This window comes from Lagopus muta, chromosome 8 (genome assembly GCF_023343835.1).
Source record: "Lagopus muta isolate bLagMut1 chromosome 8, bLagMut1 primary, whole genome shotgun sequence".
NCBI classification, from domain to species: Eukaryota; Metazoa; Chordata; class Aves; order Galliformes; family Phasianidae; genus Lagopus; species Lagopus muta.
The window spans coordinates 30,133,884-30,157,532 of NC_064440.1; the positions used below are offsets into that span (position 1 = coordinate 30,133,884).

Genomic DNA, 23,649 nt, shown 5'->3' on the forward strand with positions numbered 1-23,649 from the left:
CCTGACTGTACTCTGCAGATTTGGGTAGAAGGAACAGAGCTTCATGTGCCAGTGATCAAAAGAGCAGTACAAATACAGTGTCACTTTTTAAAATAATGGATAATTTAGGTTTTACAATGGTTGCCTGTAAGCACTTAGGACTAGATTGCAGCTGTATTAAGGAAAAAGCATGGCATGGTTTGCATTGAGTCGATCACAGTCTGCTGTTGATATTAGCAAAGGAGAAAAATTGTTTGTTCTTGTTACTTGCTTGTTAATCTGCTCTAGGGGGGAAAAAGCCTGAAGAGGACAGGACTAGCTTCTTCAAGCTCTACTTGTTCTGTTCTCCTTCTAACTTTCTTTTATTTCCTCTCCCCAGCAGCAAGCAAAACATTGCTCTGGCTCATAGTCCTTAGCATGGCAAAAAGAAAAAGCAGTCTGACTTAAGAGAGTTTTCAGCTGGAGAGGGTGAGGTGATTTGAGGATTATGTGTAATAAGATCTGCCACAAAGTAAATACCATACAAAATGGCACTCAAAGTGAAACACAGCCAAGATTTACTGAGGGTAAAAATCAATGAGATGTATCAAGGCAACTAGGTGCCAAAGGAGACTGCTGTTCATGTTCAGGGTATTTCTCAGATGACAGTGTGCTATTTTTCTTCTGTAAAGAAGGACTTGTGAGAATTTACTTGTGCCCTGTCAAGCAAAAGAAATGAAAATGTTTGGGCTGAGATATGAATGTTCTGGCAAGGAAAATGTTAGCTCAAATGCTTAAGATGTATTTATTCAACTTAAATAGAAATTGCAAAGGAAAAGTAGTAAAGTAACTTGTAGAGACAGCTTGGATGTGAATAGACAAGGCATTTGCTATTTTTAATGCCTAAGATAATTTCACACAGTTCAAACATGCTACCTGTATGTGCACCCATTTTCTCTAAAGAATAGAAGGTACAAAAAACAGAGTTGCTTTATACTGCATTGATATTCTAACAGCTTTTTGTTATGCAAATGCCTGCGTAATATCAAAACCCAATTTGAGCTTTTCTCTTCAGGGATGGAGTATTATAACAGTTACTTGATGTAATGAATTCTTTATTGAATACACTGCTTTGCATAGATGCTGTATGATAACAAGTTCCTGTGATCAGTTAAAATTGTAGCTGCCCTGATTTACCACTGTAAGACATCCTATGAAATGCATGAAGGTTTGCTTCAGTTAGATCCAGATTAGTCACTCCTTACACTGATGTTGCAATGGAGTTTTACAGTGGGCTTTCTGATTTACACAGTAGAGATGTCTGTATATAAGCATGACAGAAAAATTCAGTAATTAAAATAAAAATAAGGGTAAACTGAAGATCTTACAGGTAGAAGAGTTTGCTCTAAGAACAAAGAAGTTGAAGTTTGAGAAATCTTCAAGTTGTCTTAAGAATTTTATAGTTGTCAATACCTAAAGATCTAATTGGCTTGAAAATCAAATCTGTTGCATCTGTAGGGTTACTTTGTATAAGCAGTGTAAATTTCTTCAATCAAAATGCTTTTACAGTAACATTTTATTCTGGGAAATCACTTGAGGATGACAGAAATTTTATGGCTCTGATAAGGTTAAATCGAAGAACTTCAACAGAATTTTTATGAATTTGGGGCTATTGTTTTGCCCTGCTGATCTAAGGTTCTGTGTCAGCAATCCCCTGTGAAATGTGTAAACATGTGCAAAAACTGTTTCAGTATGACTACAACGAATTATGTGCCTTTCAGAGCTTGTTACCATTAATCCTGGGAAAGAGAAGAACTGTAAAAGTAATGTCTATTTGAAGTTCTGCTCTTCTTAAATGTCTATTACTGTGTACTTGTTTTGTGCTGTAAAATTTCAATATGGGGCAATCTAACAGCCACGTCCTTCTCAACAGCTTCATTATAGTTGTTATCTCAGAAGTAGATCATATTTGATCACTTTGTGGCCTTGTACACCTTTTTCCAATTGTTATTTGTAGTCTCTTATATGATTTAAATTTATGTGGAGTTGTTAAATGTCTGTAGAAATATTAATCTTAATGTTTTAACTAGGTAGTAAATTATTGCATTTATGTATATTGGAGGAATTAACACTGATATTTAGACTAGGCTGTGAATAGCTTAAGAATATTTAGTAAGGAAGTGTGTGAGATGTACTTCTAAAGGTTGTCTTCATACTCTTCTATTGGAAATATAGCCATGTTGTGAAAAAGTTCCTAGCTGTCTGGAAGTATGGCAAGTAAATAAAGGATGTGAAGTAGAGGTAGCTAACTTGATTTTGTTTGCTTGTGATTCTTACTTTTATTAGGTAAATTTTATTTACTTCTTGAAAGATGAGTGTAGACCTGATCTTTAAATGAATGGGCGAACAGAACTCAAACAGAGCTTAGCTTTCAAAAATTACTTCCTTAAATGTAAAGGAAAATATATACTTGTTTTTTGTCGAAACAGTTGAATGTTTCTTTCATTTCACTAAATGCAAGGTTCAGTGTTGTAGTAAATATCAAATAAAAATGAGAGTTGCAGTGATGTGGAAGTTGACCTGTAGTAATCCAATGGTTACGTGGCTACGTGTATCTGGTGACTGCTCATTTTTGATGTCTCGGTATGGTTTTTAAATACTGCAAGTCAAACTGCTTGAATCATAAAACAGTGTCTAGCCTAACAGCCTCAGCTAGGGACTAATGTTTAAATCACTGAGGTTGGAAAGCTAAAGCTTCTAATAGCGATGAGTGGAGCTGACTGAGGCAGGTGAAAAGGTGCCTCTGAATACTAAGAAAGCAGTAGAAATGACTAATGAGGACAAAATCAATAAATTACAGTAGAATTTTTAATAAAACGCCCTTGAGTAAAAAGCCTGCATATCTCTAATGGAGTGCAACTTTGTATTAATGCTAAATGTATTTATGCTTTGAAATAAAGTAGTAGTTAGTCAATTGAGTAACGACTGGGACTTGCCAGAGTGCTATTACATGTAAGTTAGGTAGTCTGTTTTCTTCATTAGAAAATCTGATGAGCTCATTGAGGGTGTTAAATTCCAAAACTTAGGTGTATAAAGTTGATAGTAGCATCTGAATAAACAGTTCTTAGAATTTTTAAAAACTTAGTCTAGTTTAACTTGAATAGGTGAACTGAAAACTCATTGATTAAACCTGCTTGTCTAATTGGTCTCATACTAACTACAGGCCAGATGCTTCCATTATTTAACATAAACTTGAGTAAGTTTAATCCATAATCAAGAATAAATCTCTTAGGATTTTCTCTGTTAAATGAAGTTCTGGTGAACTTGCCTGCTATATTCTCTGTGAACAACAGCTGAGATTTGAGAACAGAGAAGTTCTTCTCAATGTTCTTCATATTCACCCCTCAAGTAGTAGTCCTCCTGCAGAGCCTAATATTAGCATGTATAAAATTAAACTTCTTACCACGTTGTTTTACTAACTTGTGTTCTCACTGAGAATAGCTGTCAGTGCTTTTGTTGGTTTTGTTCTTACGTGTAATACCTTTAGAACTAGTTCTTAGCTTCAGAATCTGTTGAGGCTAAGGGATCTGAAACAATGGTTATCATTACAAATCTGACTAGCAGAAAATACTGCTTCAAGTAACCAATTCCAAGTTGATGAAAAATAACTGAGTTACCAACATAGCTTTTGTGACTGCTATTAACAGCTCAACTCACGACTTGTTGACTTCTTCCCCTCTTAGAACCACTTATGCAAAGTGATGGTTGCAAAGTGCTCCTACATGTTAAAGTGCTGATAGTATGGAACTTAGATCATCATGATCAGCATTAACATAATGCTTCTTCAAATGTCTTGCAGGGGACATCAGTACATCTGTTGTGGATTCTCAATGTTCTGGGCTTTAAGGAAGTTCCTCCTTTCCAGTTCCAGAAGCTGTGTGGGGCTGTAAAACCTAAGGGCTGGAGTGTTACTTTAATAGTAAGGAGATGAGGCAGCTGGTTAAAGAAGAAACTATGTATTTTTTTTCTCCTTTCCAATATGGCTTTGAATTCTCTGTACTCAAATGTCAATACTGAGAGCTCATCCAATTTGTTCTGCTGACAGCTGCTACTGTGATGCTGAGAGGGTCTGGGCTTTATTGGAGAAGACTTCTAGCTGTGATGTGAATGTCAGGAGTAGATCTGCACTGTAGATCAAGGGAGTTAGCAATCACTGAGCAGTTAATAGTGAACACTGACTCAAACATGCTGTCTTGTCTTTTGTCCCATTGAAAATTTCCTGGTAACAGCTGCTCTTCATAGCAAAGGGTACGTCTAAAGCAGTAGGTCTTCCCAAATGAGTAAGATGAATGGTACCATGGGAGGGAGTATTGTCTAGATTACTCCCTTTCCAGCTAATTAAAGTGAAGTTCATATCTCTCCTTAGATATTACAGCTGTGTGAAGTCTGTAAATATTGACCACCAAACAACATGGACACTGTGTTGCTTCTTAAACTGCTATTTGCAACAATGTAGAATTTAACCTTAGAAGAATGAGATGTGAAGACAGCTTGTTCTTTCTTATCTCCTAGTTACGGTCAGCTGGTAAAATGAACTTCATGCTAGTGGTTTTGTTCAGTTAGAAATGTAAGAAGAGTGCTAACAAATGTAATGTTTTCAGAAAGTTGTCTCACTTAGTTATCCCTATGTTTACGTGTAGCACTGATAGCAAAAAGACTTCTGGTAGAGGGCAGAAACAACCATAAGCTTGATCTGACCTGCTGAGCTGTGGTTTATGCAGGGATTTGATCTGGCAAGGAAACAGGTCTTCTGTTATGTTTTAGGTGGCCAGTGATACCTTGGTCCTGCTGCAGTACATATCTAGCAAGAAAAAAACCACTTTCATCAAGGAAATGTGTTCTGAGGCATTTTATATTCAGGAAATTAACTTCACTGAATAAAGTTTCACCTTTTCTTTCACATTCTATGTACTTTTGGATGACCATCCATGAGCCATCCAAACTATTTGACAGTTCACCTGCAGTGCATTCGTTGTGTTATTGTCCTAGTTGTCTCCAGCTGTTGCATTTGATCTGAAGGTTTTCAAGCAATTGGGAGAGTGAGGTTTATGGATGTGGCTGTGGTAACATGCTACTGATTTCTTAACTCTGAACACGATAAACCTAGTGAACAACTCAATCTAGTGCAAGTTTTCATAAGGCTGTTACACCTCAATATTACTTGTAATCTTACCCTGCTTATGGTTTGTTACTTGTGGCTTATGTGAAATTGTTAACTTGAATTATCTAAATTATTGGCACACTGGTAGCATGAAGCACTTGTGTTGAATACAATACATGTACTTTCTGAGCACTTCGAAGAGGAAATTCCTGTATTACTTCCAAGGTAACAATCAAGTTAGTTTATCAGCCCAGGTTGCTTTATACCTGAGCGTGTTGTACAAATGTAAGCCTGTTTAAGATATGAAACCTAACAAGATTGCTACTGTTATCAGTGTAAATTCTATTTTATCTCCTGCTTATTTGGAAGAATGCTGAAGTTTGTATTGGCTTTCAGTCACTTTAGGATAGCGAGGCATTCTATCCAGTATTTATGAATGGTTGAACTGGTATTCACTGTTCTGGCATCTTTTTAGTTGTGCTGGAAAAATTGTGTTGAAACATGATCCCATTTTGAGGAGCCATCTTGAGAGCTGCTGGTTCTGCTAATTGTGGAGACCAAGTAGCAAGCTGCCGGATGTCAAGGTTGTCTTTTGCTTTCTGTGCCTGTAGGAAATGTGCCCCAAGTCTAAGCAATCCAAGTGCAAATAAATAAGTCAATATTTGATCTTTCTGTGAAACTGATGTCACAAAATTTCATATTGCTTTCAAATTTTTGTTACGTTGCTCAGATATTTAAATGTGGGCTATAAACATCAGAAGCTTATTGACTCCATGTAATTTTTTCCATGACTTCTGTTCTTATATTTCTCTATGCGAGTGAGTTACAAGTTAGAAATGTAAGCTGTAGTTAACATTTTGGAACTTTAGGTTCAGGCAGTTAACTCTTAATGCAAGCCTGAAAGTTTTGTTTTTATCCCAGATTTTCTCTGTATTGTTTAGAACAATGCAGGTAGTTGTGATAGAAAAAGAGTTGTGTGATGCAGCTTCATATGAATCAATGTTGTCATGCTGAGTATTTCAGTCTTTTTATATTTTCTGATAAAACTGAAAAGGGCAGCCTTCTAAAGTAGTTTTGATCAGCACTGAGTTTAACTCATGTCAGTTAACTGCTTACAAGCTCATGTAGGGCTTCTCGAGTTGTCTCTTGAATTGGTGATTAAAGCTATCAATGTGATTACTCGATAAAACAAAATTAAACAGAAGTTGGGTGAGGGGTTAATTTTGTTGTTTTGACTTTGTCTTGGAAGTATTCCAAGTTATTAAGATTAGTCAGTTGTTGGGGAAGCTGGCTTAAATGAAAACAGGCAACCTAGATTAAAAACGGTTTTCCACCCATGTTTAGCACAACACAAGTGGGCTGTGATAAGGTTATGAGGCATTAATTCTTCTTTAAGAGACTGCGTTCAACCCTGTGGTAGTCTTGTGGTGCCAGTAATACTGGTCAGGGAACAGTGGAGCTTGATTTATGTGTATTGGCAAGTTGAATAAAATGGGTACAAGGCAGTGGGCTATGCATGTTGCAATCATATCTGAAGCTTGTGGACAGATATATTGACTTAAATGCAGTGAAGTTAAATGCGCATACTAGAAACCATTTCTTTTCCTTCTGTATGGAGCATTCATGCTCATGATTACTTAAGAAGAAAATCCCTACACTCTTTGACTGTAGCTCAAGCAGTGGCTTTGTTCCCTTCTCCTTAATTGACTGGGGCAGTTAAAATGTGGAATATCCTTTTATGTGAGAACATTGGTACGGAAGTTATTAAATGGCTCTTATGAGAGGTGTTGATCCTGATATATTTTGAAACATAGTTATCTGGAAGTTTGAATTAGTTGATGTGTTGATTTCTGCAGCTTGTGGGAATTGTTCTAATTTAGGCCCTGCGGAAGAATGTCATAGATTGAGCTTCCTAGACAACATGAGACACATGGAGGTGGGAGGAAGGAAAACTAGTGCTCTTACTGATGCTAGACCTATGCCCAGGCATTGCTGGGGAATGGATAATGCAGGCTGCACATCACAGCCTGCTCTATCTTGTTGCTTACTTGGGAACAGCGCTAAAATTTCCTGATATGGCATGTCTGCAAAAGGTCTGTGCTTCTTTCATTTGAAGGCCGTTAGCCAACATAAGCTGTTGGTAGTTTTACTTTTTCAAGTAAGGTAGCAATTAACTATAAAGTTGGTATTCTGATCCACAACTTGCTCATGTCCAATTGCCCAATCCTCAATACACGAGGATTATACTTGACATGCCACTTGTAGCACTGTGCCTTTATCTGGCAGAACAAGCAGTTCTTTTCAGCATTAGTGTTTACTGTGACATCTAGAAGAATTTAGGTATCTCTTGGTAGCAGTGGATCACTTAGGCAGTGCCACTTGGCTGATAACATTTCAACATGATCTTTCTAGAATATTCTAACAGTCTGTTAAATAAAAGCCTGAGATGTTTCTTTAGAAATCAATGGATGTGGCATTGTCAAAGCCATTCAAAATACAAGAGTGTTCCTGATGTTTCAAAAAAGGTGCTCTGCTGGCTGGTAGGATCTATGGGATTATTGCAGCCCACAGAACTCAGATTAAAAAAAAAAAAAGAAAAATGCTTCTGAATGACAGTGTGCTATGCAATGAATGGGGTAAATCATGGAAATAATGGAATAGACTTGCATTTAATTGCCCTATTCCTTTTTCAAAAAGCAAAAAGGCAGCTTCTATTTCTGTTCTAAATGAAATCAGGTACCATGAAATCTTGCAAGGAATTCCTATCGTAATAGGGTTCTTCTCACCTAGTAGTACCTAAGAGAGATTAGAGAAAAAAAATCTACTAATATTTGAGTAATACTTACACTAAAGTAGAATCTACTAATTAGCAATCCCCTTCCTGTTTCAGATTTGAAAGCAATTTTTTTTTTTTTCTGCAGAAGCAAATTTCAGACAAATTTCATTAAGTTTCATACAGAATGCTATTTCAAGGAGTTACCTTCAAAATATTTTTTTCAGGTACTCTCAGAGGAAATACAGTGCTTCTTATTTTTCAGTACTAAGAAGCAAACGTAACCTTCTAGAATATATGCTTTGATGCAAGATTTGGCTTTTTTGAGATCAGTTAGGTTTACTACAGTCTTCTGGGGATGTTTTCATCATAAGCTTTTATTAGACACTTCGACATTTATTGTAATTATGATATACATTGCAACTTTAAAGCGAGTACACGGATTAATGAAGTCCTCATTATTGTTTTTGTTGTGCATGCTTATTACCAAGATGCTCCTGTAGGCATTTAGTTTTCATTATATAAACTAGATTGCTGGGGGGCAGTGTTGTCGAGAGACTGTGCTTTGGCTTTTAGATGGACTTTCTACATACGTGACCCAGCCATGTGGAAGTATGTGGGAGTCTTTGATGTATTACTCAAAATCACTGCAGTAATGACACTAAATTCTATGTAGTTTGCAGAAACTTAAGAAAGGGATAATTTACAGATGTTCACAGAAGAAAAACTCATCCTTGTGATTCAGTCTCCTAGGATATTAGTAGTGTGGATTTTAAACATAAAGCTGATGAAATGAAAGATAGGTATGATTTAACTGCCATTTTCAAAAGAATGTAATACTAAGAGTTGAGTTTTTTTTTTCCTTGAGCATATTTCCCTGCCAGGAGATGTGAAATGCTGCAGCAGTAAAAAGTAAGTTCTTGCATGCTGTGTATAGGAGAAGTGATCTTCAAATTGATGTGACACTCTGTCATACTTCATAAATCTCTTCCTTCTTGCTGTGAAGCAGTACTAATCATAACAGTTCAGATGAATGGAAATATTTTTAATAGTTTAATCTCTGCAAGTATGAAATAATGCTTCACTAGGCCGGAATGTGGAATGTTGTCAGTTGATGATAGTTAATGCAAGCTGGAGACTTCTTGAGCCAAATAATCTAATGTGTCCAGACTGCACATGGAAATTGGAAAATGTCTAATTGCTTCTGTCCCCAGATCATGTGCTTTTAGTTTAACATCTTAAAAGTGTGTTTTATTTTAGCCTGTGTATGTTGCTGAGCTTGTAGGCTTATTCCACGAATTCTCTTTAATGAGAGGGAAATGTGTCCTATGTTTTTCAATCTTCACCCCCAAACAATAGTCAGAAAGTCTAATACTATTAATTTTTCAACTTAATTTTTGGAATGATTTCAGGACTTTTAAGTGGTCTTGTTGCTTTTATTCCTTTCAATTATCTAGTGTGCGAGATTCATTGGTCCATAACCATTTAATTTATTTGTGAACTTTCTGTAGCTTTACAGAATATTTGCCTGCCTTTTTATTGCTCCTGTATTGAAAAGGCTTTTTGTGCTAACAAATAAGTTTTGTTGCAGTACCAGATGTGCTGACTTAGAAATATGTTTTTAAAAATTAATTCTGTATTTTCATTTGCTTCGTTTCCTTGAATTTCTAAGTGTAACACTGAGAAAGGCATTGGAAAACTTGGTGCTGTGCAGAACAGTGCCAGAACAGTGCCAGATGCTGTTTTCATAATATTTAGTGCTATTCCTTAAATATGGAATGTAATGTGCCATTTTTCAGACTTCTTTTTTTTTTTTTTTTTTTTTACAATGCCTACATTCTATCATTCAGCAACTTGAACCTGGATTTCTGTGAAATAACATCAATAAAATCCAGTTTTAAGTTTTTGAAGTAGAAGCTTTGTATTGTTTTGCTTTCAGGTTAAGGGTTTAACTCATTTGGAAAAAATAGCCTTTGTAACATTGAGTTTTGTAAAAGCTCTCCCATCAATGGAGAGTGAAATTATATTCAACTAAATGGGAGAAATACCTTCCTATCCTCTCGCATCTATAGAGCTGTAAGCAGGCACTTAACATTTCCAACCAGGTTGTTGGTAACAGCAACTGGTTTCTTGGCAAGATGCAACAAATGCTGCTAAAGAGTACTTAAAAATGTACCTTTAAATATGCAAAAGTTCATCATTGCAATACTTCTGCACTTAGTTATTTGGTCTCCTGTTTCATACTTACAAGTTTATTACTGGATGTACTGCTTGAGGCTGTTAAGCACTGTCATTTGTGTTGTTGGTGGTTTCCCTTTTCTAGAGGGGGCTGGAGTGAACAGATTTAAAAGCCACAAAAAAAAAAACCCTCAGCTTCTTCTGTTGCGAAGTCTAAAAAAGAAGATTATGCCTTCAGAGAAGCAGAACTTCTTATTTCCTGTGTTCTTCATGGTGACAACAAGTCAGAACTAAATTTTTTTTCAGAATTTTTTATTGTGACTGTTGTAATGCCAGCTGTGATTCCCATGTTGGTTGCAGAACCCTTGCTGTGGCCAACAGCTGTCTATTGGTCAGCTTGAGAGATGTTGCTTGAGCTGGAGCTGTGGATGAGCAGCAGGAGGGAGAGATGCAGGGAGGAAGGCTGCCAAAGACAGTGATTTGAAGTGCTATTGATTTAAAATATACATATATATTAAGTATGTTGCAAATGTCAACTAATGGAAGGAAGGTGGTATTGTATGGCATTCTAAATTAATTGTTCTGGTTCTAGAAGTGTCAACCATTTGCATGGATTCTCAGGTGCAGCACAGAAGGGTCTGTGAATTCCTAGTCCTGCTCTCCCCTTTTATCTTTTTCCTCGTTTGTATGCTGCTTTACTCTTTCTGAAAATGAGCACCTTTTTGCTTCCCCTTGATCCTTTGAGTGATGTGAAAATGCTGCTAGCATGCTTCCCTTGTTTCTAAGAGCATCTTTACTTAAATTAAGTGAATGACTTGACCACACAGAGTAACTTTTAATTCAGGAAGAAATCCAAGGAGAAGTCTGATAAACTTGTGAGTAGAGTTTCTAACTGGAGTAAACAACATACTCTCAGTTTATTTTGCCACTGTTTTGGGACTGGTATTAGATACCATGTTAACTTAGTAAAGATTTTAACTTGACTGCAACAAAATTTAGAGCTGTTCTGTTTCCTGTAAGGCATTCTCAGGCTGGAAAAAGCTATTACTTACTGCTATCTGGTGCAAGAGAAGGGGATACAGAATGGGAATAGATTTGATCATGGCCTACTTAACATGCTGTGTTCCATACTGGCACCCTGTGCCCATTACATCTTTGATTTGCTTTTTCAATTCTGTAAAATATATTTTATGGAAGCTTGGGAAAAATGAGAGTAGTGATATAGCTTTGTGGAAGTGTAAATTATTCGCTGTTGCTGAAAAGATATTTAAATTACAAAAAGGTGCTTAAAATGGCATGGAAGGCAGGAAGTATTTCTCATTATTTTGGTTGGTCCTTTTTTCAGTTCAGTTAGCACTTCTCTTCAAAGACAGCCCCACAAGGCTATTTGACATAGTTATGGTGTCCTAAATCCTAAGGAGCAGAACTCTTTAAAATAACCATATCTTTTTTGTTTGCTTCTGAGTAACACTTCAGATTTCCTCTTGCTTGCTGAAATGATCCCCTGTCCTTCTTTTCCCAAAGAAGAAATATGGTTCAGGAAAACCCGGTTTCAATTTTGAGAAACCTTATACAGTAATTGACTGTGCTGGCAACTGCCAAGTGTTGTGAAAAACACACTAAGAAATATTCAACACAGCTTTCTTAAAAGGTCTTAACCAAAATTCTGGTTTGCAAACTGAACTTCATGCCTTTTGGTAATACCTTGGTGTCTCACATCTGACCTCTGTATAAAAATACTGAAATGAGAGTTCTTCCAAGTATTCTATACTGAATGTAGATTAACTTCTTTCTTTATAAGATGTATAGTGATTGCTTAAAAGCTCACTTTCATATAGAAATATTAGCATGAGTACAGAATATGTGGACATCATGTTCCAAAGTGATCCTGGGCAGCTTTATCTTCTGATCCTCTTGTAAAGAGTGTGATAGATAAAGGGTTGTGTGAGGACTGCTCCACAAGTAGCACTTTCTGTTTTGCTCTGTTGGTCTGTGACATTGGAGGTGGATGTTGGTAGTATGGCAAAAGAGACTTCCCACCAGTGTTCCGTTGTGTTTTGTTGCTGTGTGACAGATGGCAGCAGAGGGGCAGTCTGGCAAAATGGTGTCTGACAAAGTGTTGATAAAGCAAAGTTATGCAATTTGTTCCGCCATGTGGAAAAAAATGTCTCCCGTTGACTTTTGTTGAACATCCTTGGAGATGAAAAGATGGATGTGAGCACAGTGAGGGGTGGGTGGTGCATTTCAGCAGTCATGCTGGTGATGTGGAAGACAAGCCATGTATGGCACAGGGTGAAGAGCATCCCAAGTAGCTCATCTGTGTGAATCAAAGCAATATGCCCAGGGAACTGTGTACACATCTGAAGACAGGGTTAATGAGTTGCAGAAGACTTGGAGCATTTTTTCAACCAGTGTGTTTCATGTCTCTCAGAATGCAACTTGGTTACTGTTTTGAGGCATGTCTTGTGCTACTGGAATTCTGCTCTGTAGCTCCACCTCTGCAGTTGAAAGTCGAAGGTATGTGTTTTTGAAAGCTGGCAGGACATTAGGCAGTTTTCCATGGCCAGTCTAGCACTAACAGTATTTGCACTGCAGTTATCCTAAACTTCTCTAATTATGTTTGTGTATCTTAAGCTGAGGATAAATTCTAGATCAGTTAGGAAGGAATGAAGTAATTAAATCACATTTTAGGTGCCAAAGCCATATTGTACAGTGACTGGATGGTCTTGTGCAGACATTGACAGTTGTGAAAGCAGTGGCAACTAAGTCCTGCTATTATTCCAGTGTTAGTGCAGCCAGTGTCATCAGAAACTCATGAATCCTATGAGTTGAACTGATTTAAAAAAAAAACTTCCGTAGAATATCCTTGAAATTATGAGTATGTGTGATTTAAAAGGATGCAGCTTCATCAGTGAAACTTAAAAATGAAATTCAAGACAAAGCTGTAATCTTTCACAAAGTATTCTGTGTATGATAATTTCAATCCCTGTAAGTGACTTCTAAACTGGGCACAAAGCTGCAGTCGTTTTGAGAGTAATAGAATTTCACTGTTGCCTGTTATCTGATGAGCCTTCACAGGGCCAGTATGGAGAGAAAAAAATATATATATATATGCTTAAATAAGACATAATTTGGTAGCTCATAATTAGGAAAGTTTTCCAGCTGTTTCATAGAACTTAACAATACTAAAGTTTCTTGGTGCTGGGTGTTTGCTTCTATGAAAGTCTTCTGTTTGCTTGTATGACCACTATATGCTGAGGGCACTATAGTGTACTTCATGGCCAGGTAAAAGAAAGAACCTGAGAATGGGGATAGGAAAGAGGTGTAAGAAAACTAACAAAAAATACTTTGTGTCATTACACCATATAGGAGCAAGCACTGAGGCTGTTACATAGAAGTAAGAGGTGACTTTCTAGGTCACAAAAACATGCCTGAAGAAACTTGCTTCCTGTGCTACAGTTTTATCTTCCTGTAACTGCTGTCAGCACTCTGTATGGGTTGAGAAGTCTATATTCAGTCCTGAGTTAAGTGCTCAGTTGTGTTGAATGCAGTGTTTTCTGCATTTGAAAATTCTAAAAAAATTCTTAGGTTTAAACACTGCTGAAACCATAAGAGCTGTGTGGTGTGTGATAGTGAAAATACCAATAATGAAGTAGTCTGTCACTTCTAAGCCAATTGATGAGTTAACCACTACTGTTCTGATAGATAAGATCTGACCATTACATATCACTAAACATCTGTTTTATACAGCCATCTTGAACATCATTTACCTTTTCTCCATTTTCTTAAGTCTGTGGTAATAAAAGCCTGAAGACTTGTTTTTCTGATCTGTTTCTGTATCTGGTTGGAAAAGAACAGAATTTTTTCTTTTGCAAAATATTGGTTTAACATGAACTGCTTAGAGTTTTTACTCTGGCAGTGTCTGGAAATTGGATGCACAGAACAGTACTGTTTTTTTCTTCAACTCCTTCACAAGCTTCTTGATTTGTGTTGCTAGTAAAGCAGGTGTTGTCATAATTGAGTTCTGGATAAATCCTGTCGAGCCTTGATACCAGGTTAACCGCCAATCTTATTCTATAGATATTATATGATTTGAAAGGTAGATAAAAAATTAGTTTTTTTCAAAAATGAATCAGTTTTGTCAAATAATAAATAAATTTTTATTTAAAAAATTATTTATTTAAAAATAAATAAATATTTTGTCAAATAATAAATGTAGGTAACGAAATAAAGAAACAGTATGGACTACAAACCAAATCTTATCTATGGAACTCTTCAGCTATGAGATAGAGTATGCTTGAATGATGTGTTAAAGTGCTATGTGCAATTTACCCAGTTAAGTATTTTCTCATTTGCTTAGACATGTTTGTTCAGTGAGATACTAAGCTGTAATGACACCGGTGCTGTAGGAAAAGAGAAGATAAATAGTTTCTTTTAGAGCCTGAATTTACTTCTGCATTAATACAGCCCTTCTGAGGATAGCTTCCAGAAAAGCATCCTCTGTATTTTTCAGGGACAGGCTACTTAGGTTTAAATATCTGACAGTACTCTCAGGAAAAGCTGCTTTGCAAATGTTTATTAGGAGTAAGCACAGTTGAAAAAAGAAAATGGGGAACAGTAAGAAAAGAAGGCTAATTCCATGAGGAGAGCACTAGCCAAACAGAAGAGCAGCTTCTGTTACAAATATAAAAATATTATCAAATAAACAAAACTACTCTGATTGAAGGAACTCGGAGGACTGTGTAATAGAGATTAACTGAAGAATGTAGTGCAGAAGTGCCAACATTTCTCCATCAGTAGCAAGATTTTCTCTTCAGAGCGAGGTCAGACAATAATTGAATGGAAGCATTGTTTCGAATTTTATTTCTGCAAAATTAGTCAAATTCTGGAAGTCGAATTTCTTCTACAGCAGTAGTCTAGAAACAAGTGTTAAATGGCCAAGTTGAAATTAGTATTTCAAAGCCAACAGAAATTGAGCTGAGTGATCAGTCATGTGACAGGAATCATAGTAGGTCTGTTTTGCCCAACATCCAGTTGGACAGGTACCAACAACAGGTGTCTGGGGAAAATTCAGGATGGCAGGATGAGCGAAGCAGGCAGTCATTTCCAGGCTTTCCACAAGAAAAAAAGAGTGCAGCTTCAAGAGATGAAGATGATTTAGGAACTTTCCACTCTGTGGCTAGTCATTGCTTTTTGAGTGAGCAGTAAGATGCTCTGATATCTGAGCATGTGAATTGGGCTCAGATGGCTTTTGTTAGATGAACTCCAGCCTAGCAGAGAGGAAATGACTCTATTCATTCAATGCGAAGCACGTATCAAGTAATCTTTTTCCATTTGACTCCAGAAATTACTATTTTAGAAAATGTGTATGTAAAGAAACAATTTCAGCTCTTATTTATGGTTTCTGAAACAAGTAATTTAAAAATTCAGGCTGAATATTCCTTAGGAGAAGAACAATATCTTGTTAGATTTCTCTTCTATGTTTTTTGTCAGGAAAGATGTCTGCACATCCTAATGAAGCACTAGAGCATTGGTAACCATAAATTGTCATTTAATCTTGGTGCAGATTAGCTATAAGCAATTATTAGATATATAAATTGGGCATGTTAAAGCTAACTGTGAGAAGTTGCCAGAGATAAAAACCATAAGGACAAAGTCTAAGAACTGCAGTGTTTAGCACCTTTTATTTTTGAAGAAATAGAAGGAGCTATTTGTTCTCTTGATAATAAGTTCTCTTGAATCACATCTCTTTATATGTCTGTAAGAATTTAATTTCAATTTTAATACCATCGGTTGTTGTACAATGATTTTTCTGACTTCTTAATCGGTGTTAGATGTGTATTATGCCTTCATTTTTAATTATTCCACGTACCAGTTTTGAAAGTCCTGACTTCTGTCTTAATTGACCAACAACCCTTTTTTTTTTTTTTTTTTTTTTTTTTTTTTTTTGCCCATTTCTCCACAGCCTCAAAAGGTCATAACCACACACTCACAGGTTCTCCTATTTAAGAAAACATTTATTTCCATGGCCTCTTAACCCCTTTCTGGGATACTGTAAGATGGAGCTGAATGCTTCCTCAAGGTTTTATTATATCATTCCATTTCAAATATGCCTTTAAATCACAGTCTGTAGCGCTTTGAAACTAAATGCGGTAACTACTATTCCTCTCTGTGATAGTTTTGCAACTTAGTTATGTAGAATGCTTAAATTAATCGATTCCCCAACCAGTACAGTAAATTACACTCTAAAATTGGTGAGTTGGTGAAAAATAGTACATTGGTAGCTTACTTATGCTTGTGGCGTGTAGAAGAAATGCATGTAATGAGTGGTTATACAGAAAGCCAGAAGATTTGCTGGCAGAGAATGTCGCTGAAATGATAGAAAATAAAAGAAAAAATGTCAAATCCAAGTCTTGCAATTGCTAGTATGAAATGATTAAATTCCAGCTGTTATTATGTTGACATTCCTGAAAATGTTTCAAATGCAGAAATATTATTAGTCAAAATTAGAGACTTGAAATCTGAGCTACTGTAAAGTGTCAAAGAAAACAGGTGAAGGCATTGCATTTTGAAAAATTCTGGTGGTTTTGTACTGCCAATATTAATTCTGTGATATGTTAAGGATGTACTATGTTGGAATACTGTATTACAGGCTGAGAAAGCCAGTGGTGTGCAGTTTGGAGAAAAGAAGGCTGCTGGGAGACCTGAGAGCAGCCTTGCAGTATCTGAAGAAGGGCTATAGGAAGGAAGAGGACAGATAGTTTACCACTGTCTATTTTGACAGGACAAGGGGAAAGGGTTTCAAACTAAAAGAGGAGCAATTTCATCTGGAAATAAGGAAAATATATATATATATATTTTAAATTACAATTATTATAGTGCTAAAGCATGGGCACAGGCTGCCCAGGGAGGTGCTGGATGCCCTGTCTTTAGAGATTTTCCAGGTCAGACTGGATGAGGCTCTGAGCACCTGACCTAGCTGTAGATGTCCCTGTTGACTGCAGGGGAGTTGGACTACGTGGCTTTTAAGAGTCTCTTATAATTCAAATGATTCTGTGATTCTAATATAATTATCATATGTAGTAAAAGCTCTTCATTGCTAAAATGAAAGTAACATCTTGGTACTGATGGACAAATGTTTTCATCTACCCAGCATTGCATATAATTGTGTGCGGAGTACAAGGGGAAGGGGCGTTCTGATACTTTTCAATTGGTGTTGACGTAGCTGTTCTCTTAATTCATAGTAACTGAACAATTTTGGTTTTTAAGTCATGCTTGCTTAAGAATATAACAACTGATACTTGCAAATGTTCAGTTTGTAGTGCTGAGAAAAACATTTCATGCAGATGTATTTCTATTTCTTATGCGCAAGCTGAAAATCTTTTACTTGGAAGCAATAATTGCATTTTTATTAAACATGAGTTCTAAGGATATTTTTCAAGCTCTGAGGCTGTTTTTCTCATAGAGAAATCAATATAATCAGTCCAACAGATAAAGCTAGTAGCACTATTGCTTTCAAGTTTATGTATAATTGCCTCTTCGTTTACATTCTGTTAGACTGTTGCTATACAGTCTGATTAGATGTGAAAGGAGGATTGCATACTGAGTACTTTTCCCTTCATAATTTTGAATAATTAGTGTTCATTAAGCAGGCGATGCTGCAATTGAAGCCCATGAGATAAGGAATGAGCTTTATAGGTGATAGGTGAATTCTTACTGCTCTGGGAATAAAATGCTCAATTCATGTCTATTATTTTCAGTTTAACTTAATACTAACTAGTATAAAATAAGGTGAAAAAGTTACTCAGGATTGCCTCTGATCAAATATGATTGTGATCAATCAGCTCAACTGCCTGCCCTTTTCCCTGCCAATTTTATGGAACCTGGCTGAGGAATACTGATGCTCAATTGCAATTTCTTGTACCAGTTAATCAGCACAAGTGCTGTTAAGAACAGAGACTGTCTGGATGTAGACTGTATAATTACTTCAATGTGATGCTAATCTTGTAATCTTTTCCTCTCTTGCAGTATTTTTAGAAGAGGTAGTACTTAAAATTTGTGTGGAAAAACTCTTCTTTTACTTCTCACAACTAATTTCAGCCCTCCTCCTCAGATTCTGCTTCATTTCCCAAGTACTTTTTTTTCTACAACTGTTGAATTCAATAAATCTCAGTGTCTGGTGCTGCTATATACATGTCTACTACTTCAGGCTGTTTGGATTCTGCATTCTATCTTACAGCTTCCAGTTCGGCTTCAAAGGACAACTTGAAGTTTCACTGCAAATTGTAGCCATTCCATAAGCTATCTGTATTTAATTGTTATTCACTACATGCTTTAAAATACTGAAGTGGCATCAGAAATATGAAGTAAAACATATTCCAGTTACTCAGCTTTCTCATCCAGAGTTATTATGGAAAAAGAGACTTTATACTCAGAATAAGACAGATGCAGCAGCTTTATTAAGTTCTGAAAGAAAGAAGCCTACATGATATTTGTTTTTCTTGTTTCTATCTGTGAAGTTAAATCCTCAATTAGACCAGTGCTAACCATGAGGGCACAAGGAACAAAAATTGCTCTTGAAACGAGTGCTTTGGTAGTAAAACAGCAGGCTATGATAGGTAAACAATGTACAACATGATTCAGTAGCCCTCCTGCATGTATTTCTGGTGTTGTTGCCACCCTGAGCATGTGTGCTCAGGACTTGCAGATTTACTTAGCCAAAGATGAGAAGAAGGGTATTGCTAGAACTACTCTGCTCACCTAAGAACTTGAGTCATTTCCGAATGGATTGCTTCCTAGCATAACTTGGAATCCAAATGACCTGAAGCCAGATCTTTATTTCCAAGAAACAGTATTGACAGTGGTCCTCTGGGTGTAAGATACGTTTGGGCAGTGTGGTGTATGGGAAGGAAAAGAATAGTATTGGGAATACGTTCTCAGTAAACTGAGATTTCTGCAGTTAAATTAACTGTGGGAATGCTTTCATGTAATGCAGTGCCTTTAGATAACATCTTTGCTTAGACAGTGAGAAGACAGTTCACAATACAGTTATGTAATTTGAGATAGGACATGTTTCTAGCTGAGGATCTGATTGTACTCCTGCATTATGTGCAAGATGGTTTCCAAGGAATTCTTCACAATTGACTGACATCGTTTGGGGCTGGAATTTCTGATTTAGAATAGTGTTATGAGATGGAAGGAGTAGCAAGGTACCTTAGAGATAGTCTGCTCAGATGTAGTAGCAGTAGGTGCAGAAACAGGGAAAGGATCTGCTTACCTTAGGAAGGCTCTTATGGTCCTTCAGTAGGCAGAGGTCTCCAGAAGATACACTTACATCTCCACTGCCAGCTGTTACATGAGATCAGGGAAGGGGTGGATCCTGGCTCCAGCCCTTCTGGTTGCTCAGTGCATTGCATGTATCTGAGTTCTCCTGGGTTGGCCCTGCCTTCTCAGCTGGTGCTCAAACACCTGTTTAAGTTGTGACTCTGCATTTCCAGTATAGACAATTACTGGATTTAATTTTAGAAAGTAAGGTGAAATACTATTTCTTTCAGTTCAGATACTAGAGGAACAGTCCTGTGTCAGGGAAGATCTGTACCCACGTGGTCATGTCTTCAGGTTTGAAGGCTGTTGACTGATCACTGTCTGCTGGGAGAGCTAGGGGAAGGGAATAGGTAAGAGAAGTGTTCTGGGAAAAAAGTAGTTCATTGTGCTCTGGTACAAAAGCATTGTCTAGAAAGGACATTTTTTGGTGTGGAGTGTGCTTTGCTGTCCAAGTAAACTAACTCAGAGGAACTGTAGTGCAAATTGAACAAGTACCTGGTAAATTAATCTTGTATTAGATTCTGTATACGGATCTATGAATCTGCTATTAAAATACAGTGAATATCTGGAATATTTCCTAGTAAGGAAAATACTTGAATAGTTGTTTATAATGCTTAGAGCAAACAGGATTTACTTGTGAATCAAAATCATTGTATCACTTTCAAACCTTAGTTTTAGCACTACATCATTACTATGCATCAGGTGTTGATACAAAGCCTGAAAGCAAGTGCAGAGACTAAAGTATCTGGGTCTTTCATAATTACTTTGTGTTAACCGTTGTAACAAGGTTAATTATATTCTTCAAGTCTATTTGGATGTGTTTAACTTCCTTAATTTTGCATTGCTTAGCTTTTTAAAAACAATTTGTTTAAAAGCACTAGCTCTAACATTCCTTTACACACGATCTCATTCTACCATGACTTAATTTTACTCCTAGTTTAGTATCGCTTCATGTGGAGAAAAATTGGATTTAAACTTTGAAAATGCTGCTGCCTGTCAATTGCTCTAATCTCACCCACTTCTAATTTGATGCTTTCTGAACATGATGTGATCAGGATGTTCCCATTTGGAGCTGGTGGTTTCATGCCCCACTAAATCCATTTCAGCATTCATCTGTACGATTCCCCAATCTTCAAAACTGCTTATGCCATTTTTGAATGCTTCCTCCTTTATTATCTTAATAATAAGGTCCTTGGGAAATGTTGAATACTCTAAGGCGGTATTTTCACTGCTAGCTTAACTTGTTTAGTACTGGAATAAACCAATATCTGTTACTACATTTCTCCTTTAAAAAGGACAGATGGCATAGAGGAAGATTTTTACAAAGAAGATTATCTTCTAGACATACCCTATGACTATCACTGGAGGCGTAGGATGAGTTGGAGCACGAATTGAGAGTGGAGTTAAAATTCCTGTGCTTTTAATGAAACTTTATTTATTGCTACTTGTATATGTTCTTTCCTGTGTCTCTTCACATCTGAATTGTTTGTTGTCTTTTGTCCATTCAAAAGAAAAGGTAACACTCCTTTTGTCTGGTAATTTTTTACCTTCTGTTTTTCTCTTGATTTCCAAAATCTACCTCAAATTTTCATCTGTTGCTTTTCCACTCATTCTCTTTATAAATAAATAAGGGGAATGAAGGAACTCTCAGTATATGCCATGTCAGCTTAGACTGCAAGTCTTTTCAGGGTAGGGTCATCTTAGGTATAGTACTTTCAGTAGCTTGTATGAACTTAAGATCATTGCCATCATAAATATAACTAATAAAGTTGAGACCAGGTAGGGGCTGCCAAGAATCAGTAATTACAACATGCCTTTCATCCTTCTCATTTGCCTGAGCCAGACTGTAATAGATTTACGTGATCTCTTTTCAAGCTTAAAGAAGGTGGATTTAAGTCAGATATAAACAATTCTTATACAGTGAGAGTGATGAGGCACTGGAAGAGGTTACCCAGAGATGTGGTTGGTGCCCTGTCCCTGGAGGCTTACAGGGCCAGACTGGATAAGGCCCTGGCCAACTTAATCTAGCTGTGGTGTCCATGTTTATTGTGGGGCAGCTGGACTAGATGGCCTTTTTAAAGGTCCCTTCCAACTCTAAGGATTCTCTGCAACTCTGTGATTTAGTAAAGTCAAATAGGAATGTATGTAGAAAAAGTGGTTCCTCACATTAATCAGAGGTAGCACTTGGAGCATACAAGAGCTGCAATGCAGATTTTCCTTGGTCAAGAGATGCATTACCAGATGTTGTAGACTATTTGGAGGGGCAAATCAGGTACAACAACCCTTCATGGAGCTCGCATTTGTTTTCCAGCTCTGAGGGAACAGAAGATGGTCCTGGGGGCTGAGCAGTGTGCTTAGAGAAGAAATTGGGTTTTTCAGTTTGTTGGGCCAGGTTGTGTTGAACTGCTTTTAAAATGCTCTTCTTCCTGCTGTTATTTATAGATCTAGATATTAAAGTATCTTCTATTGAAACAATAATTATTATTTAGTAAGAATGTAGGAAAATCTTGAGAATCTTAAAGAATCTTGGGTCAAGTTTGAAGAGAAAATGAGCTTATTGAACCTTAACTCTAGGAATTAAAGGAAATAGATCATTAAACTATGAATAGGAATGAGCAGTGCAAAAATGAAAACCATAAAAATCTGCAGTTGGGAAAACTAGAAGATTAATAGGCATGTGGATGTGGTGCTGAGCGTTTCCATCTATCAGTGTCAGAAGATACTGCAGCTCCTTGGCATCTCCAATAAAGGCAGAAGAAAAGGGATATGACTTTAGTGGAAGGTAATAAATTTAATAAAAAATCAACAACAAAAAAAAACCACCACAAAATAAAACTAATTGGCTGTCTTATTTGCTTCTGCATGTGAAGTACTTCCCTTATTAATTTATGGAGATATTAAGCACGTGGGTTGTTGATTATTAATATAAAGGAAAAATGTCCCTTTGTTTAGCTGATTGCGTGCAATGATATCACTTGATGATATGAAATGCAGGTGATCTGTCTACCCTCAAGCAGTAAAAGCAAATTCAGAATGAAATTAGAAACAAGTAAAAGAAAATCAGTAACATTTTAACTAATTTGGTTAAACAAATGATGAAACCCAGCAAGTAGTGAAGGTCTGAGTGGCATTTTTTCTCATCTCTGTAAATTTTTTTTTTCTTTATACCCTCAAAGTCATGTTTTGGGGCATTACTGTGTTAGATAATAAAACTGAAGTGCACTAAAAAAGAAATTTATATAATGACAGCATAAAAAGCAATTAAGATGTAAAAGTCATAAATGAATTCATTTCTTTATTCCATAATTTTTTTTTTTTTTTTTTAAAGAAAAAAGCTATTAAACAACGCATAATTCTGTGTTTAAGGAAGGTATTAATTTCCCTCTCTTGCCTCAAGACTGATTATTCAGATTGCTTCCACTTCTGGGAGCAGTGCAATAAAGATAGCACTAATTCTATAATGTAAGTGATAAATGAGTTAATGAGAAGCTAAATGAATGCAAGTTTCAATTCAAGTAGTTGCTGTGGCTTATTGTGTTGAAAAGATGAAGCTATCCTTGCAGTTTTGGTACCTGTACTTGCTGAATGATTTTTAAAAAATTCTGTCTATTGACTGGGGGGAAAGACATAAAAATACGTAAAAGCAACAAACAAAACAAAAGCAAAGAAGAAAAACAACAAACAGAACTTAATGTTCAGTCCTAAGAAGTACTGCAAATCATTAATAAACTGCAAGAGAAGATGCTGTTATTTGACAATAATGGTTCAGAAAAAGGGAAAATGGAAGATATTTGCCAACAGATTGAGTTTTGTTATAGATTGCACAGTAAAAGCTCTTCTGTTTTGGCAAGTCACTGCTGCTGTCAAAGTAGAAAACAGTATTTAATATAGTTCGTGTTTAAGGAAAATTTTGTACTTAATGTGTTACATATTGTTGATGATGTTTATTTTGGTTTGGGTAACAGATACAGTAGTCTTATTTTATCCCTACTTTTACATTGCTTTAGTTTTCCACTCTTGAAGTTTGAAATATTTGGCAGGAAAAAATACTTGCTTTGGCTTTGTCTTTTGGCATCTCTTAGTGAAATATCTGTCCCATTGATTTTATGTATTTTTATAGGTGATAGCAAAGGCAGCTTTAACAGTATGACAACCAGCAAGTTAGGTTATTGGACAGGAAGAGTTGTCATTACTTGGTGTATAACACTGAGAGTAGTGGTATCAATGAAAGGAAAATTTACCTGGCTACTTTGAG

At 36.4% G+C, this 23,649-nt stretch overlaps 1 protein-coding gene across 6 annotated transcripts in view; it reads left to right on the forward strand.

The window, feature by feature from the left end:
- TFPI (tissue factor pathway inhibitor) overlaps window positions 1–23,649 on the forward strand; it is a 206,608-nt gene that overhangs the window by 54,720 nt on the left and 128,239 nt on the right. The gene's annotated exons all lie outside the window — the stretch shown is intronic.